Source organism: Opisthocomus hoazin, chromosome 5, assembly GCF_030867145.1.
Source record: "Opisthocomus hoazin isolate bOpiHoa1 chromosome 5, bOpiHoa1.hap1, whole genome shotgun sequence".
Lineage (NCBI taxonomy): Eukaryota > Metazoa > Chordata > Aves > Opisthocomiformes > Opisthocomidae > Opisthocomus > Opisthocomus hoazin.
Window position 1 is genome coordinate 56328710 of NC_134418.1, and position 18789 is coordinate 56347498.

An 18789-nucleotide genomic window follows, 5' to 3' on the forward strand; every position below is an offset into this window, starting at 1 on the left:
ATATTGAGTAACAGCAGAATCTGACTTTGGAGCTATAAAATGCTTTCCAGACTTTAAACACTAGAAGAAGTCTCCAACTTTTAGGCATTCCTAGATGGATATCTGAAAGGCAGTACTCTACAGGCTACCAAATAGTGAGAATAAAAGGTGAGGGAAAAGGGAAAGTTTTCAGAGCCTTCCTGAGCATTTTTACTACATTGCACAATTAAGTTTTCAAGCCAGAAATTTAGGTTCCTGATCAAATGGGTATATATCAGTAACTCAGTTCCCAACTTCTTTTTGAGACAAACTTCAAATCCTGGCTCTGTTGAAGTCAAAGATAATTTTGTACTGTCAGACTAGGGATGTTTTGTGTGTAAGCGATGTAGGACTCCCACAAAGGGTTGCCACCATGAACTCTGCCATCAAAACTGCTAATGTTCATGCAGTGAACTTGGCACCCCTTTCACAGTTGCCTTCCTTCACATCATTAGGGTCTATAGGAGGTCCACATTTATAGATAAAATTATACATTACAAGAAGTGCTAAAAGTTCAAATTTTACCAGCGTCTTCCAAAAGCTGTGGCAGGGAAAAAGCAGCCTTCAGCAAGGAATACGTAATCCAAGTACACAATAAAAGTGTTGAGATCCTAAGAAGGAGGAAGGAAACTACTTACCCTCCTGCATCGCCATGTGATAGCTCAGTGCCCAATCACATGAAATAAGGTACAGCTAAGCAGGAAGAGGAAAAGGAGGCCACTCGCTTTTGAGCAAAACATTTGCCTGGGGAAAAAATACGTTCTGTGACATTCAGGCACCTCTTTTATCCATAAGGCAAGAAAAAATTACTCTAGGATCTCCAAAGGACACAAGAGAAATAAAAGAAATTACAGAAGTTAGTTTTCAGACAGACTTGTGGGGTGTGTGCAATAACTTTTCCCTTTGATCAGCTTTATCCAAAACATTTCCCTGCCATGAAACAAAGGTGGCATTCAGGGATATGCCTCACTGGTCCAGATCAGTATGCAATGGTTGCCTGCAGTTGTGGCATGAACCAAAGCCCACTGATCCTGTTCTACCAGCTTCACTGAGCTTCTGATCTGGATGTTGCTATCTGTGAATGAAATGTAAGGATGAGTTTTGGAGTCCTGCCCCTAGCTTTTTTTTTTTTTTTTCTTCTCTTCAGTCGCAGTAAGAGAACCAGCAACCCACACCCCAAGTATGAGTCACCGTACACATACAACCATTGCTCCAAGCTCTCCTAGGGACTTGAATTGCGAAGTCCAGATTTGGCCCTGAATTTTTCGCCCAAAATCAGAGCTGTTCAGATGTGGAGTTTAATTTGGTTTGAAGCCTATGTAAGAGAGGTTGGTCCTGGTAGACCACAAAGGCCTTGTGTCTCCCTGGGAAAAATCCCACCCTTCAGACCATAATACGTGGGAAATGAGAGGAAGAGAATGGAGACAAGCGAGGCCAAAACCTCCTTATTTTGCCTGGGGGGGTTGTACATGTGCAAACTGTTCAGCCCTTGCTGTACATTGCACCACGCCAGGACTGTAGCCCAGTTTCCCATGACTTTTTACTGGCATGCTGGACACAAGCACTGAAGGCTGATGCAAAGAAATGAGAATGTGGATGGGGTAATTTACATCTTTCTGCTAGACCACAAGCACCTTTATTAATAATGCGTCTTCTAGGCTCAGACCTGCTTTACACAGTCTGATCCCACATAAAACACACTTCATCAAAATGCAGTTAAGTTTATCAGCACATACTGCATAGACACAAACCAAATAGTCTTTGTATAATAGGGTGCCCAACTTCTAAATTCCTTGCTGAGAGATGGAAGTTACCTATTCACCCCAAATACATTCAAGTATTCCAATATAAAATGTGCTCTTATTACTAATGAAATACACAACAGTACCTCAGTAACATGTAATATGCTTGGGCTCTCCAGTTTGAAATAACTGACAAATATAGACGCACTTTATTTTTCTTCTTAGCATCTTGAAGTTGCCGTGGATATCTAGATCGTATAATACTGCCCCTTAAAGACAAACAGAGGTCACACATTATATCTCAGATACCAGGCACCTAGCAAGGGGTGCATGTGAACAGTGCTCAAAGAGGTGAGCTCTGACATTCAGCTCCACAACTCCTGCAAGTAACTGCAATTTTGGTCTATTCTGAAGAGCTGATATGGTGCCTGGCTGTCTCTTTGTTGTAAGAGTCTGGGAATTTCCTGCAAAGCATGTAGTATGCTCGAGGCATCAAGTTTTTTACATTTATTTGCCAAAAAAAAAAGGTGAATTATTTGGCAGTTTTCCATGGTGACTTAATTCAAGGGCTATGAACAAAATGGAAATGGAAAACACCTTTAAGTTACAAAATGCCATTCGCATGCACTCTGAATCTTGATAGTTTATACTACAATAAGCATCATAAGAACCAAGATGAAACCCCAAAGAGATCCACAGTAGTTACTGTAAGCATTATTAAGCTAAGCACAGCAGAGATCTTTAGTTCAACTTTAGTTCAGTGGCCAATGCAATGGGGTCAGAAGGAGGAATAGTGGGGTTTGTCCTCATTCTGTGATCCTAGGAGGAAGAACATCACTGTGTCTTGTCTCAGCTTCCCCGTCACAGGCAGATGAAATGTACCTATCCTGTGGTCAAAGGCAGAATATAATGAGGCAGAATGTAGTACATAGTACTGAAAATTTATTTTATCTCAAGTCCTGTGTTTAAAGTTTCTTATTGCCTTTTCTGGAGTTACAGGATTGTCTAGAAGTCCTCCTTTGCTTAAAAAAGGTTACAGTTATCCTTTATTATAAAGTGTGATGCCATGGGCCTTGAGTTTTCAGGAAGGCAACAGAGAAGTGGCCACATTATCTACGAACTGATCTGATTTAAGAGCCTGCCTTGCTTTGAACACAGAGATTGCAATACCACATTCAGGAAAAGTAGTTTTGAGATCTCTAAATGAAACACTCTAGAGCCAGGAACTTTAGTTAGTTTTTATTTTGTCTGTTTGTGATTTCTTTGTGCTGAAGTTGAGATACGCAAAAGTACTAAGAGGGGCAGCAACTGAGTGTTTAGCTTTTTTTTTCCTCTCATCATATTCCTTCAAACAGACTCCACAGATAGGGAGGTACTGTTATCACTAGCAATTTCAAGAAAAGTCTTGTTCCCAACTTCAGTTCATGTTTTAACAGGCTTAAACAGCACTAATCCAAATCTTATGCTCCCAGGATAACCTTCTGAATGCCTCCACTTCGGTACAGAGTCACCAGTCCGCAGTCAGGCCAAATACAAAAGACTGTCCTTGAAGCCTTTCAAAGCCCCATATTCTTTACCTTTTTAATTTTATCAGCAGGGGAAGTTCATTTCTCTCCTTTAGAAGGGCGACTTTTCCTAGACCACCAGAACAAATTCCTTTTGGTTTTGTTCCTTAAGGCTGAAATTGGAATATTTAACAGAAGGGTCTATGAATAAGATAAAGCTGAATTGATAGTGTCCATCTGCAGTGATGAGACTGCATAGTTATTGGTGAGGTAAACCCAGAAGGCAGGGAAATGCTAAACTTGACATATCTTCACGCTCCTGGGACCTCTCCATCCTTTCAACTTCAGCCTTATTCCTATGCTGCATCTCACCTCACAGTCAAAACCACTTACTGGATTTACATAAAGTAACATTAATTTAAGAAGCCGCTTCTATCCAGAATAGGTTTTGTCTTAGTTATTTTTTTAAAAACTGTGCAATGTAGGGAATAGGTTGGGCCCATAACACTCCTTCCCCATGGAGACCATGAACCGTCTTGTCTCTTCGCACTTTGTTTCTCAGATTGGGATTTCCTGCAAGGGATGGTGAAACCTGCTAGCTGCTCAAATCAGCTACATAGTCTGATGAAACATTTGCAGACAAATTTTCATGTCTGAAGCATCAAGCTATGGTCAACAGTTGTAAGTGTCATTAGATAGATATAATGCCAGCAGGACAGTCAGAAGCAGACAGTAATCAGCTTCTTGCAAATCCAGGATTTATGATGTGGTTATTGCCAGAATTTGTTTAAGAGTGATCCTTTAGTGCAAAAGTTGAATGTAGATTTCCTTGAGGCAATGCATTTGTAGGATTAAGAGTTCACATATGGTGATAGGTAGACTGATGGTTAGATAGCAATAGAGGGAAGTGTCCTCACACTTTCTACAAAGTAATGCTTTTTCAGTTGCCATTTGTGTTTAATTCCAAGTCTTTATATAAGACAAGCTATAGCACCCCATCATACACACAAGCATTTCAAAGCGTAGATCAGTTTTGTAGCAAAATGCTGCAGATTTTTAAATAAACTATTAAACTGCTGTTGTCATTGTCTTGACTTTCATTGTCTTGTATTTCATACAGCCAGCTGATGTTCAAATGTGTTTTGTGATTTTAATCTTCTCCCTTAGGCTTACCCACAAAACTCTACCACATACTTATTCAGCAAATTAACTAAATTATTTCCTTCCCAAAGAAAAGCTTAGATCTTCATGGGGAAGGCTGATGGGTTTTGGCAGAAAAGTCTGGAATTATGGAGTCACTGACTAACTGTAAATCATCTACAACCATGGATCAAGGAAGTGTGGATTCAAAGAAGGCCATAGTGAAACAAATCCTGATTTTGTTTATAATCTGTAACTTCACTGACCTCAGCTGAACTACAATGAGACTCCTTCAAATTCTCATGCCCATAGTACACTGAGTTATACATATCCAACACAAAGGTTATCTTCACCACAGTCAACCCACTAGACCAACTTTTTCCCTTTTATGTCTACTAAAGGTACAGATTATAAGCAATATATATTTTAAAGAAGATAGATACATAACTTGTAATTTATTTTTAAGAAGCATGGTGAAGTTCATTACGTACAAAACCCAGAGTATGCCAAATTTTCACTCAACATGTCAGTTCTGAGGTGCTGTAACTAAGCAGTAGGCAGTCCTTCTTACAGCCATGAGGTGCAGCATGCAAGTCAGACAGCCTTGGAAGAGAGACACTGTGATGGTCAGACATGGACATGCCAGTTGGCTGCCTGCCTTCCGGACAGGAAAGCTTTGTGTCCCTTACTTCCCAGGCATGACTCCACTGCCAGTCCCATTACACAACCTCAGCAGGATAACCTACTCAGTCTTCTAGAAATAACATTGACCCATACTTCCCACAAGTCCAAGGTGAAGAGCCTCTCAAGCTAAGAAACCCCTTCCCCTGTAATCCCCCTTCCCCTTTACTTGGGTTGCTCAGATCTCTGGCTAGGCCCTGCAGGACTTGAAGGTGCCCAGATGATGGAGTGAGGACCACCCCTCTTTAGCAGTTGCTGAAGAGCTACCTTGCAACTTCCCATCCATCTCACGCAGGCAAGGGAAGAAGGAGGATGTAGGTGCTTGGGATCAAAAAGCCCATGCGACCCCATGCAGTGCTCATCTTGGTGCTGTTTCAGGGGGTCTTGGCTGCAGGCTTGTACCCTGACCACAACTTTCAGTGTCTATCACTCCCCAAACCTACACAACTCCTGGGTGGCCTTTTAGGCAGATGCTGGAGACCGGCCTCCACCAGAGATGCCAGTGGAGAAATTGCCTCCCAGAGCAGGCTGTCTGCACCAGTGCTGGGGATGAGGATGGAGAGTCTCCGTTTCCTTCATCTGTAATGGAGGGATTTGAGTGGGAGCTGAATCCTGTCAAGTGCTTCCTGTCCTGCACACGCCCTTGTCAAAGAGCTCTTTGGAGAACACAGAAAGAGGATTAATGCTAATAGCTATCTGCCTGTCATTTGAGAATCTCAAGCAGCACTTGCTGGATTTTCTTTATGACTCTCTAATGCACAGTTCTGCAAGGGCACCTGAAAGGAAACTTTGCAGGCAGTATGCACAGCAAGCAACAAGGTGGATGAATGACCCTGCAGGGCACGAGCGCAGATCACAGCCTACACACCAGATGCAGCGAACCCTTTTGCAGTAGGAAGAAGGCATGCATTTGAAGCCATTTTCTCATCGAAGTAGGTTTACCCAATTCATTCCTTTCAATCATGTGCTATAATTCATTCCGCTATGCGTTTTAGAAACAGTCACCCTGGGACTGCATTCACTTAGCATAGTTAAGTTAGTAACACAACACTATCCAGGCAGTCGTCCTTATCCAGCACCAGCACTCAGACTTGCGACTGTGTAACAGACATCAAATATCTTGGACCAGCCTAACAACTTCGTTGGTCAGGCCCTAACAATGGGTCCAGTCTTAATCCCATATGAAACTTCAGTAGGGGAGATTTCTGACCCTCAGGAGCATTTTAAATAAATAACCAGAGCATTGTCATAGCCTTTGGAGATGCTGCATGTAATTTTTGGAACAAGGCAGCAGAAGAAAACACAAGGTGTAAAGAATTGATAAGATTACCAAGAGCTCACCAGCTGATCATGCACATTAGCACCCAGAGCTCACCAGCTGATCATGCACATTAGCACCCAGCTCTCAAAGAATGAGGCCACCATCCAAAAGCGCTGTGGATTACTGACATTACAGGAGGGAAGGACACCCATTTGCAGTGCCATGGATTTCTTTCTTTTACTTCGGCAAGGGGAGGACTGTAAGGACATCCATGCTGACCTCTTTGAAAAACACCCTACAACAGCTCTGAAAAACAATCCTTTGGCTCTGGAGACAATTCCTCTACAAACTGTACTCAGCTGTACTCCCTTATCCACAACTTTCTTCCCTTTGCCATCCTCTACCTCACCTTCTGCACATTCTTCAGCTATCCTAAAGAAGCAGCCTTGAAAAACGCAGTGAGATGAAAAATTTGACTTCATAGTCTGAGACCATGTGCCGATTCATGTTAGTCAGGCTGCCAAGTACCCAAAACCTACTCTTCCATTCATGTGCTTCTGCCCTGTTGTGGGTTAGCCCTGGTAAGCAGCTGAGCCCACACAGCCGCTTGCTCACCCCCACACTCCCCAAGGGGGAGAGAAGCAGAAGGGTATGCATGAAAACCATGGGTTGAGATAAAAACAGTTTAATAGGTAAAGCAAAAGGTGCACACACAAGCAAAGCAAAATAAGGAATTCACTCACTACTTCCCATCAGCATGCAGGTTGAGCCATCTCTAACAAAGCAGGGCTCCATCGCACTTACCAGTTATTTGGGAAGATGAACACCATAACTCCGAATGTGTCCTCTTCCTCCTCCTTTCCCCCAGCTTTTCTTGCTAAGCATAACATCATATGGCACGAAAGATCCCTTCGGTCAGTGGGGTCAGCTATCCTGGCTGTGTCTCCTCCCAACTTCTTGTGCACCCCCAGCCTGCTCGCTGGTGGGGTGGGGCGAGAAGCAGAGAATGCCTTGCCATTCTCTAAGCACTGCTCAGCAGTGACTAAAACATTGGTGTTATCAATGCTGCTTTGGTCACAGATCCAGAACATAGACCCATACTAGCTACTACGAAGAAAACTAACTCTATCCCAGCCAGACCCAATGCACATCCTTTTCAAAACCACAAAAGTAATGCTAGAATTTGTATTATATCAACATCAAAGAGTTTTCCATCATTTCATTATGGGATATTTTTTAGTTTGAGGTTTTATTTATACCTACAGAAATGCAAAAATATGGTGCTTTTTTTTTTTTTTTGCTTTCTCCCTTTGGTCGTGCTCTTTGAAAGCAACAAAAAGGCCTGCAAGATACATGCTGAAGCGTTAAGCAGAACATGCTTTAAAATAAAGAAGTTACCAGCCACTGAAGCTCAGTGCTGCTCCTCTGCAATTAAAAACTTCTATAGCTTTTGCAAACTATGCTTTATTTACTTGCATGAATTTTGACAAAGAAATGCAAGATTTTTACAAAATGAGCATTTCTACAAAGCTCAAGGCCAGTCAGACTAGCTGTCAGAAAGAAGCACAGGGATATATTTCTAAGGAACTGCTGAAAGTAGACATTGTATGAAATATTTCAATTGGGTATGGCAGGGAAAAACAGAAAAAAGAGTGTCTGAGTCTTAACTGGCAAAAAAATGGACTATTCCAACTGTGTCTCTGTAAAAACAAATAAAACAGCACAGAAACTGGCTGGGCTTGTAGTTGTGAAGGCCAGTGCTCCTCACCAGCCCCAGGCCGGCAGGCTTTTACTCTTTAATGGCTTCATGCCCTCTAATTAAGGTTTCCAAGTACAATCCCTTTGAACAAATGTTTACATTTGTCTTGTTAATTCCCATTACTTAATAATCAGAGGCCCCTGCAGTTACCTCAACACAGGGAAGATGAACCAAAGACATGATCATATCAGGGGTTTGACATTTAAATACCTGATTCGCACAAACATAACAAAAGTGAACACCTGCAGATGTAAAAAATAGATGAGCAAAACTGACAATGCACATTTAAACTCCAAGTAAAAGTCTGAAAACACAACTCATGGGAGTGTAAACTAAGGTATGACATGATAGTCTCATATAACATCTTGTTTAGTGTTTTTTAAAAATATCTTGCCCAATTTTTTCTTTAAAAACAATGAGTTACCCAGAAAAGAATGAAAATTGCCTTTTCCTTATGACAGATCGGACTCTGTCTTTTGCTGTCCATGCTGCTCTCCTTTGGGCAAGCCATTAAATCTCATTTGGGCTATATTTAGCATGGGCAATAGCACTTCCCTGTGTCACCAGAGTGCTGTAAATCAGCAGGGCCTTTAACAGATGTGAGCCGGTCAAAGCTGGGTTGAGGGAACTACAGAAGCACCTGGACAGCTGAGATAGAGGCAGGAAAACTCAAGCAGATTAGAAAAGCCAACCAGGGAGAGACCTTCTTGTTCCAAATGATTTTTCTCTCTTGAGAGGGCATTGAAAGCAGTGCCTCTGAGAAAGAGAGCATAGAGCTACAGAAAAACGTATAGATGTGTGGGAATCGGTAACGCTAGTTGGCTGAATTATTCATTTGTGGGTAAAAATTGTTGTTTTGCCTACTTTGAAAACAGAGAACAAACCCAGAAACAAAAGATTAAAGCAGAGGGGAAAGACAAAAGAAGCTAAAGGGGATGGAAAATATGTCGTGTCATTTCAAGCAAGAGTTGAGGGTATGGAAGTTTAGCGGAGACATGAAATGACTTGGTCAGAGGGCTGTATCACAGCAGACGTGGTAACCACCAGTCCAACAGAAGGCTAGCAGACCAAAGTACGCAGCACTGCAGCCAGCTGCCATCCTGTTCAGGACAGCTAATGAGAGCATCACATAACCCCACCATGCAGTCATCAGCAAGGTAACAGACTCTCAGCTTTCCAGCCAGTCAGGAGAACAAGGGTCTCAGCTCTTCTCCACAGCAGGCACACCTTTACTGCAAGTCTACTACATGGGGCCAAGCTACACTATTTTCTTTGAAATCATGATGCCCACTTAGAACTTCACTTGTAATGGGTATTTACATTTTTCCTCCCTCCTATCTTATAGATCACATACCTGCCTAAAGCAACATTTTATGGACAGATATAAAATTCAGATAATGAAGGTTTATTGTAAAAATGCTGGCACAACTGTTATGAACATAGGGCAAACTGGCGCCACTATAATTGAGTAGACATTTAAACGGGCAGTTGCTTGTTCAGTAGGATGACCATTCGAATGTACATCTAAGCCATTTCTGAACACCTCATGCTACCACCTTATCCAGCCAGCCTCCACAAATAAACAGGTGCAGAAATTGCTTTTTACAGTAGCAAAAAGGAAATACTGGAATTCTCATGTTCTCCTCACATGCCTTATGCCAAGAACCACATGCTCTTCTTTACTAGCAGCAGCCCAACAAAATGGCTGTCTGTCCTTGACACTTCAATCACAAAATTTAATGAGTCCTTCCTCTAATGGCAACCTGTGTTATAACTGTGGGAAGCTACACTTCCACCTGTTTTCTGCTTTTTCTCCGAGGGGCCTGCTTATATCTTCTCAGGGCAGTATTTCTTGATTCTTCTGCTTTCAGCAATGCCTACATTTCGCCAACTGTAACATGCTAGCAGTAACACCAAACCACTCCAAATCCAAACACAGGAAGATCAAGGTGGGCTGTACAAGAAATTCAGCTCTTTTGTGCAGCAAGAGCCACATCTCCATGGCTCCTGGGATATCAGGTAGACAATGCCTTGCAGCCCAGTGCTGCCAGCATGGGGAAACGTGCGTTGTTCCTATGCACTTGCTCTGCTGGGTGGAAGTACTCGATAAAGACTTTGTTCTCATTTACCAGGTCCACTTCCCAGTTCTTCCATCAAAGTCAGACTGTAACTAGTCAGCGATCAGTCAGACAGTCATCTTAAAGCTACCAATAAAAAAACCTTACAGATTTTGTTTTACAAGGATGTAGGTTTTAAAGTACTGAACCACCTATAAACAGTTGTATGGACCAATTTTCTTATTGTTTGCTGGAAAAGCCAAAAGAGACCTGGCTCTGCATAAAACCCCTTTATTCTTCTTACTGAAGTGAAAAGCTGAGGCAGGAAAACAGAAATTTATTGGCCTGAAACAATGTCTTGCTTGACTTGTAATTTCTTCAGCCTTTTGATACAAAAACTGAAGGACAATGTTTTAAAATGGTCTTAGAACATAACACAAATCCTTTTACAACAATTTTTTTTTAAACAATCAAAAGAGACAAAAATAAACTCCTACAATATGAATGGGCATCACTGAATTCTCCTTTTAATGCACACTACGCACTTCACCCAGCTCTGCAGGTGAGAGTCAATATGTTTGCTATACACCTATATGCCTTGCTTCCTCCAGATGCTAATACAGGTAAACTCAGTTTCCTCAGGCACTCTTATTCAGCCTTTGAGCCCCTAGAGCACCTATCTGGTAAAACAGCCAACCATCCCCTCTGTGTCAAGACACTTGGTCTTTTCAAATGCCACTTCTGTGTCTGCTTGCTTGTTTGTTCTTGACAAGCTCTGCCTCTTTCTTGTTTTGGCATTGCCCCTTATTACTCAATCTTTTTGAGAAGTAGCTTATCTCACATCTTTTTCTCTTGCCTATTTCTCTCCATCCCCCTGCATTAAATTAAACATCATTATGCAGTAAACAGCCCAATCAGCATATGGTATTCATAAGTTCTTACTGTGCAACTCTAAATTTGTCACAGCCTCCATTTAAATATCCTGAACTTTGCAAAGCTCTGAACCATGTGGTAAAGATACAACTTCAACAGCAGTAGAAAAACCATTCCATCAGAGCTGAAGAGTCATCCATGTCAGAGAACAGTCAGAGACTTCATATATGAACAAACTGTGAAGGGCATGGAGGAGAAGGGATATCCAGCTTTACTGGAAAGCACTGGGCCTACTCTGTGCATGTAAATCAAATGACACTGTGCACGTGCATCAAGTCTGCTCACGCCATGTATAAGACGGACACAAAGCACAACCTGCTTCTGCGGTTAGGTCTGAGCTCTCCGGTCACCCCAGCCAGCACATCCAGGCACAACTGCTCTTAAGCACAAGACGTACAGGACAGCGAGCATTCCCCATAACACAGCCTGCCCGCCAGCTAACACGATCATGGTAGAAGCCCTTCCTTTTCCACCATTTGCTCATCAGTGATGAAAGAGGAGCATCAACAGTCCCCATCATAAGAATAATGCAAAACAATTTGTTACTGATCATTAGATGAAGGAATACTCTCTTCAGTGTGGCCATTGAGTCTGACAGCTAATTTAGTTCTATACACACAGAAACCGACAAATATAGCAAGCAAGAAAAACAAGAAGGCACAATCCACTCCTTTGTTGTGCTTGGTGGTGCTACACAGGTTACATTGGGAGCTGTATTAGCATATGACCTACATTTTAAAATAAATTTTGTTCTCAAGTTAGGTGTTCAGGGTTTTTCACTCCTGCAGGCAATTGGTGCTATTGTATGTGTATTAATATATCAGCTCCACCATGTGTTTCCCCTCCCCTCCAGTGTTTGCAAGGGAGGTTTGAAGTAGCAGGGGGAGGGTCTACTCATAATCAAGGTCCAAGCATTGCTGACTCTCCCCTTCTGCACACTGTACCACTCGTGTCAGCAAAGCAGCGGCAGCAACTGATGAGTGTTCACACGGGAGCACTCAAAGCTCCAAGGACAAAGAATAATCTGCGTTGGAAATGGAGGAGGAGGAAGAAACTAAACGAGAAGGCAGAGTCAGTTAAGGTTTGTAAGGAAAAAAGAAAAGCTATAAAAAAATCAAAAGGAGAAAGGGAAAAACAAGTTGATCTGAGCTGGAGGAGGGTTAGAAGAATGAAAGGTTTCTGCAAGTATTTGATAGAGGTGAAACACAAATTTTGAGAGAAAGAGTTAATATGAATAAAATTATTAATGCAATAGACACCTTTTTGAAATTGTCTAACAAGAAGCAGAAACTTTGAATGAAGTAGTATTTTATTTCTGTTCATTTATTTATATAGGCAAGATTACATATGGAAATGCTACAGGCTTGGATGACATTTATTTTAATGGGTTTGGGGAATTATGACATGTAGACAATTAGAGAACCTCTGAGAAACACTTTAAAAGAGCACTTGGGAAGTAGGAAAATACCAGGAGGAAAACACAGATATACTGAGTTTGAAACAAAGACGAATAAGCAATCATAGCAATTGTCACCCAGCAGAGCATTTAAAAATTACTTAGTAATTTCAGACACAGAGAAAAATTACAGGAATTAATACCAGGGACCAGACCTGAAGGACATCATCATACCCACTGGATCAGTACTTCGTAAGACACTACAGCAGCCAGTACACACTGAAATAGAACACTTCCACAAGAACTAAGTCTTTCAGCTGAAGAAACATTACCTATAACCAGCTTTACAGAGCTCAAGTTCCTCATATTGCTGAAATTAAGTCAAAGTTAAAATCTTGTTTTCCTTTTTATTTCATAGTGGTTTTGAACAGAAGTTGTCTGGTTACTGTGCCTTATTCATTGAGCCCAAACCAGTACAAGTAGCCTCTAGTTTCTGTCTGAAGTAGCCCTTCAGCCCCTGGCGAGGCATTTACAGGCATGTGAGAGACTGCTTCGGAGCTGACGGTTTTAGGTGCTGCTTGCCTGGAGGACAGTGTTCTCACCTGGGACTTGTGCAATACTTGCTTCTATGCCTGGCTGTCCTGCTGGGACAGAGAAGGCTTTTCATTTGTTTGTCTCCTCCTTGTGAACTGGAGAGATATATGGAGTTCAGTGAATTAGGGACAGTCCCATCTATGAAAACCTAAACAGGATAGGTAATGATGCTGTTTGCAATCTGTTTTTCGCAAAATTAAGTTAGTCTAAGATTTTCATATATTGAGTTTGCGTGTTTACAATAGGATTTATTTTCCTCTGTGAATGAAATAGTCTAAATGTTCTATTAGGAAAAACACTGAACTTAGTGGCTAGCCTACAACAAAGGTGGACAATTTGTTGAGACATACAGCCCCCGATAGTCACCTTTGGGGGTGACCTCATCATGTGGTCACATATGTACTACTCTCAATTAGAGGCATTCAGTGGGTCCCAGCTAAAGCATTCGCTAGCCAGAGACAGGAAGGACTGTCATGGAACTCGGATCAGGCAGCCTAATACAGATGCACATGCTTCAACATACGGCACCACACATGCTCCTCATGTGAGAGATGCTGTCATTTTGATCAAAGAGCAGGAGCAGGTCCCCTTGCTCATGTGCTGGGACAGGAGGGGATTTGCACAGTTCTAAGGTTGGGCAACAGGGAGTAGGTAAGCAGGACCAGGGGACTGCTCGCCAGGGAGCTCTGGCACATCACACCCACCCCACAGGCACTGGGATGCTATCTTCAGTCTACACAATATCCTCTGCAACTTGGGATGCCCTCTTGACCTACATGGTAGAATTGTTGATAATTTGCATTCCTTTCTTGCCTTTTTTCCCCCCCTAGTAAAGCTTGAATAATCTCCATGTTTTCCACACCTCTCACGGGAACTGTGGGTATTCTTTAATTTTCTTTTCTCAGTTTGGATAACTCCAAGACAAATTTAACAAGAAACTCCTTCCATAATGCCCTTAGGGTAAAAAAGAAGAAAAGTGAAGTTTAAAAGTAAATGAAAGATGACAACTAAATCTTTAAAATCATAGAAACACTAATCTCTGTTAACTAGTGTCTCCAAATCACATAAGTTCACTGATTAGAGCGCACTATTTGTCCTTCTAGGTGGAGAGAAATGCATTTTGAAAAGCTCCAGTGTGAGCCAGTGGTATTGTAACTTAGTGGAAATAATTAAAATGATAACTGTAATCACTACCAAGAAATACTTACAATTTAATTAAAGGCAAGGATTCTTTGTCAGTGTCTAACTAGAGCTCTCTATGGATGTGATTTTCAGAAGCACTGAAATTTCAGAGGGAATAAAGTAATTTTGGTCTTTTCTTTGCCAACTTTCCAATTCATGAGAAAGGCTGACAGAACACAACACAAGCACATCTAGTTCTCAGAGGGAATTTTAGGTCATCAAATCCAGTCCCTTGTTCCAGAAATCAAACACATCACGCAACCTTTTTTACAAGCACGTACCCAAACCAGCACTGGCTACAGAAGTGTCCTTCAGCAGTACTGGAGGAGATGACTGCTAGCAGGTGGCAATGCTGGGTCACAGTGGGTCAGCTGCTGAAGGCACCTATTGCCACATAAGCGGGGAGGTGAAGCTCAACTCTGAAAACACTGCTTGAAAGGTTTGAAACAAGTGCCTTTCTCTGCTTTTGAATGTCATGCTCAGCGATGCGAACCAAAACAAGTAACGCTCCTGCTCTCACCCATTATCATCAGCAGTGCTTGTCAAAAGATGATCAGTATCATTCGTATATGGAAAGCCAAATGAGCATTAAAGAAATTCAAGCTTTAGGGCTCTCTTTTTTGCATGATAACATCAGATATTAGCCACCATTTCTTGCCTCATCACATGCTGATCCCCTCAGTAATCAGGATTTTAATTACACAAATCTGTCTCTGGGTATTTTCTTGCATAACTACTATAAGGCATGAGCATACCGAACTTGTGGCTGTAGTAGAGATGTGTGTAACAGACAAACTCCAAATCAGGATGGGGTTTTCAAACTCTCCAAAGTTCAGGTGTGCCGAGATCTACGGTTTTATATCAGGGCATTTAAAAATACAGTTTTGTGGCTTTCTTTTTACTCCAGCCTTGGAAGGAGTTTTGGTAAATAGAGAGTGATGCATATATCTGCATATGCAGACATTTGCCTGCGTTATATGAAAGGAGATGTTTATGCTGGCTGTTTGCAAAGTGCTGGCTCTCGCCTTTGAAAGCGTGTTTCAGGGAAACCTGACAATGGATCTGACCTGTGACTTGCAACTCCTGACAGGATAGATTCTAGCAGTTCAGAAGTCTGGTTACTTCTGATAAACACTCTCCAATTTGACTCCTTAATCACCTCCATCTGGTGAGCCTTCAGCCTGAACCAGGCAGCTCCTGAGAGGGTTCAGGCCCTCTCACAGGTTTCAGCATTTTCCCATTCACTCCCCCGGTCCCAAACAGAACCAAAAAGAGCCTGACACTATAAAGATTAAAATTACAGATAAATTCAACTCTGTTGCAGGGGGAGCAGAGGCAGGGGTTTAATCCTTGTCTGAGCATAAGGATTTTGCAAATCACTTTACAGGGCCCACGTTCCTATCTCTTCAAGGTAGACTATTTTTACAGTGACACATGGACAGAAGCTACTTAGTTTTTAGCAGGGTAATCAAAATCAGAACTTGACTTCGGGTATTGAGAGATGAAATCCCTTACCTGATATTCTCTCATCCTATGTGAGGATGACAAAACACACCACCCATTTCGCATACTGCCTTTGTGAAAGCACTAATGTTCCCAAGCTTCAACACCAGTGAAAATAATGCTACCAAAAAGGACCTGCTTGCTTCTGTTTGTATGCCATAGGTGGATGCTGTACCGACACATTTCCTTTCACATCAAGTATCCTGTTGACTTACATTCATTCTTGCACAGGTTTAAGTTACTATGGAAAAAAATTAAATTATATTTGCTAAGGCTGGAGCCAAAAAGGTTTCAGTCCTTGAGACGCAGGAGGCTCACTAGCATCCCACCTGAGCAGCTGACAGCAGTCTGTGCTAGGAAAAGCCTGGAACAGATCTGGACTCCAAATGACCCAGTCCAGGAAAACATGTGATGGGACATAAGTCTCACGCCCTTCCCACCACAGAAAGATGAGTTCACAGTTTAACTTCTTTCTTATTAGCCAGATATTACTACCACTCAAAGAAAATATATGGATTAAGATCTTTAACAAGATGGTTAAAGATTACCAAAACCCTGGAACTGAATTAAGATTAAAAGATAGGTTCAATGGATGTGGGGAGGAAAAGGCAGATAGCGATGCTTAGTAGAGGGAAATACCCACAGAAGCAACTGAGAAGCAGAGCTGGCCACCTTCTGTTCTTGTGATATGGCTTGATGAGTTAGGAAGGCAGCATGTTGTGGCATAGAGAGAACAGAAGTTCCCAAGCTACTTTTTCTTCACTATTTGCCCCACCCCATATTTTGCTCCCCCCCTTCCCCTTTATTAGCTTCCCTTGTTTCTCTCTTCCTCTCACAGTGTTAGGCCACATCTCTTTCAGTAGTTTCACTAAGAGTTTTTTCAGGTCTTAATATCTTTAGGAGGGCTGTTACAGATGCTGTAATTCCAAAACTCGGGAAAAAAAATTTTGAAAGAGGTAGGCTTCTAGTCTAGGTACTCCGAGCCTCTCCCGAGGAGCCTGTCTCTGCATTAGGTACAGGGAGGTTAAGCTCCTAAGCAAACCACTTCTGATGCCTAAAGCCCGACGATGCAAAGCCTCCCTGCTCCAACACCATTCCTGTTCCCCTCAGCACATCCCATGCACAGCGCCTCACACGCCGACTGGGACGGTCAGAAGGAAGACCTTCAGTTCACATCCAAAGACACGACTTAAAGCAACGCTGAGCACTTGCCAACTCGTGTCTCTGAAGGCAAGGCAGAGGGACTGTTGAACACCACACAGAGACAAAATTATAGAAAAAGTCTTTCACAGTAACACAGTTCTGATACAACTGCATTTTTTGAAACCAACTGAATGACGCCTCCACTTCAATATTGCTAGATCCAAGCAGTGAGCAACGTAGAAAACACAGCTCCCATCAAAGCCAACTCTCCTGCAGTAGAGCAGAGTTCCTATCGAAAGAAGACAGCCTTGGGTTGCTTTTAATTTGTATGATACACAGCTTGCCCTAGTTTATACACACTGCAGTATTAGACAATTAGACATGCTGAAGTATCATTATTCGCCTGACTCACAACCGAGCATCCTCTGTCTCTGCTCCCCTTCTCTCCCCTGAGTGTGGACCATTATCCTCATTTTTGCAACTCTCATGGAATAGCTGCCCCACAACTATAATTAATCCATTGCCTGTTTGTTTTAATAGCTGTATTTTCTAAACCAAAAGTGGCATTCTTTTCTCAACAATCTTGAGTATTTGCAAATTTTTTGCCTAGGATATTTCTTTCAATCGTTTTTCCTCTATTTTCACATCTTTGTGGGGAAAGGAAAGGACTTAATTGAAGTTAAGATTGCCAAACTTCACTTCTGAGCTTAGATATATTATAAGATTATGATGTTTTCATTTTCAAAAATAACTTATCTTTTGCAGAAAGCGTGAAAAAGCAGGAGAAAAAAAAAGGAGGGGATTGGAGAAAAAGTATTTGCAGCTGTTGTTTTATAAAGCAACTCTATTATAAGGTTTACAACTTTTTCCCAAGGCACAGAAACAATGCTTCCCCTGTGATCCTGAGTAAAATTAATATAATGGAAGGATCACCAACAGTAATGTATATGTAGCCAGATACTTGTAAAATGTCTAACTGTTGATAAACTTTGCCAGAGAGACAGCACATGTAAAATGCACAATATATAGCAAAATATTGTGAAATGCAGTACATACGGAATGCTTGAGGACGGCACTGGAAAACTTTTACATTATTTTAAATGATATGCTACTTTAAGGTAAAGATAGTATCCCATACTCATGCCAACAAATCAGGTCATGTGATCACATATTCCTATTTATTTACAGCGTCAGATAATGTAGGAGAGACTTTTAAAATTGCTTGCTGGGACCACTTTTTGTCTAAACCTACACTGCATTAGTTACCATTAATCCTGCTGTGTGGCTCTCAAATGGGAAGAAAAATATCCACTTATTTTGAAAAATGCCTAAAAATGACACTACTTTAACATCCATCATCTTGCTCCTTTGTAGCCCTAAGGAGTTCTTGTGTACTCCTTTGGGAGGCTGAGAATATCTATCACTAACCTTAGAAATGCCCTGGCTTTAGATCTACATGCTTGTGACATATAGCTTCCTAAATCTAGTTTCAGTTTATCCCTAAATATTTTCTTTTTTGTACATCAGGCATTTGTACTACTTAGAGAGGCAGGCAGGCGAAAGAAGAAAATACCGGGGCTACAATTTTTGGGGCTACCGAAGTTCTTCACTGAAGATTTTCAACAAAGTTTTGAGGACTTTATTAATGTGATGGCAAAAGTGAGGCAAGTAAAATGAACTATAAGTGTAATTAATCACATGAAGTTTACTATGCTAAACGCTGGAATTCAGGGAGCATTAAAACAGAGAAATAGCTTAGCCTACAGATGTAGTATCTTTTCCCCATTCGTTGAATAATATTAACTAGCAACTCCCTCATGCTGGAGTGAACATAATCTTTGCACATCTTCTCTAAAGTGAATTATGTATTAAGGC

The 18789-nt window shown here is 41.6% G+C and overlaps 1 protein-coding gene across 2 annotated transcripts in view; it reads right to left on the bottom strand.

Moving 5' to 3' along the window:
* The window catches only part of RPL34 (ribosomal protein L34), a 290366-nt gene that overhangs the window by 126204 nt on the left and 145373 nt on the right, over nucleotides 1–18789 (bottom strand). The window contains exon 1 of one of the 2 annotated variants that reach the window (XM_075421368.1): nucleotides 9556–9566. The exons of the other annotated variant lie outside the window; for it this stretch is intronic. The gene's annotated coding sequence lies outside the window, so the exon portion shown is untranslated. Of the gene's footprint in view, nucleotides 1–9555; nucleotides 9567–18789 lie in introns of those variants that run through there. 2 annotated transcript variants of the gene reach the window in all.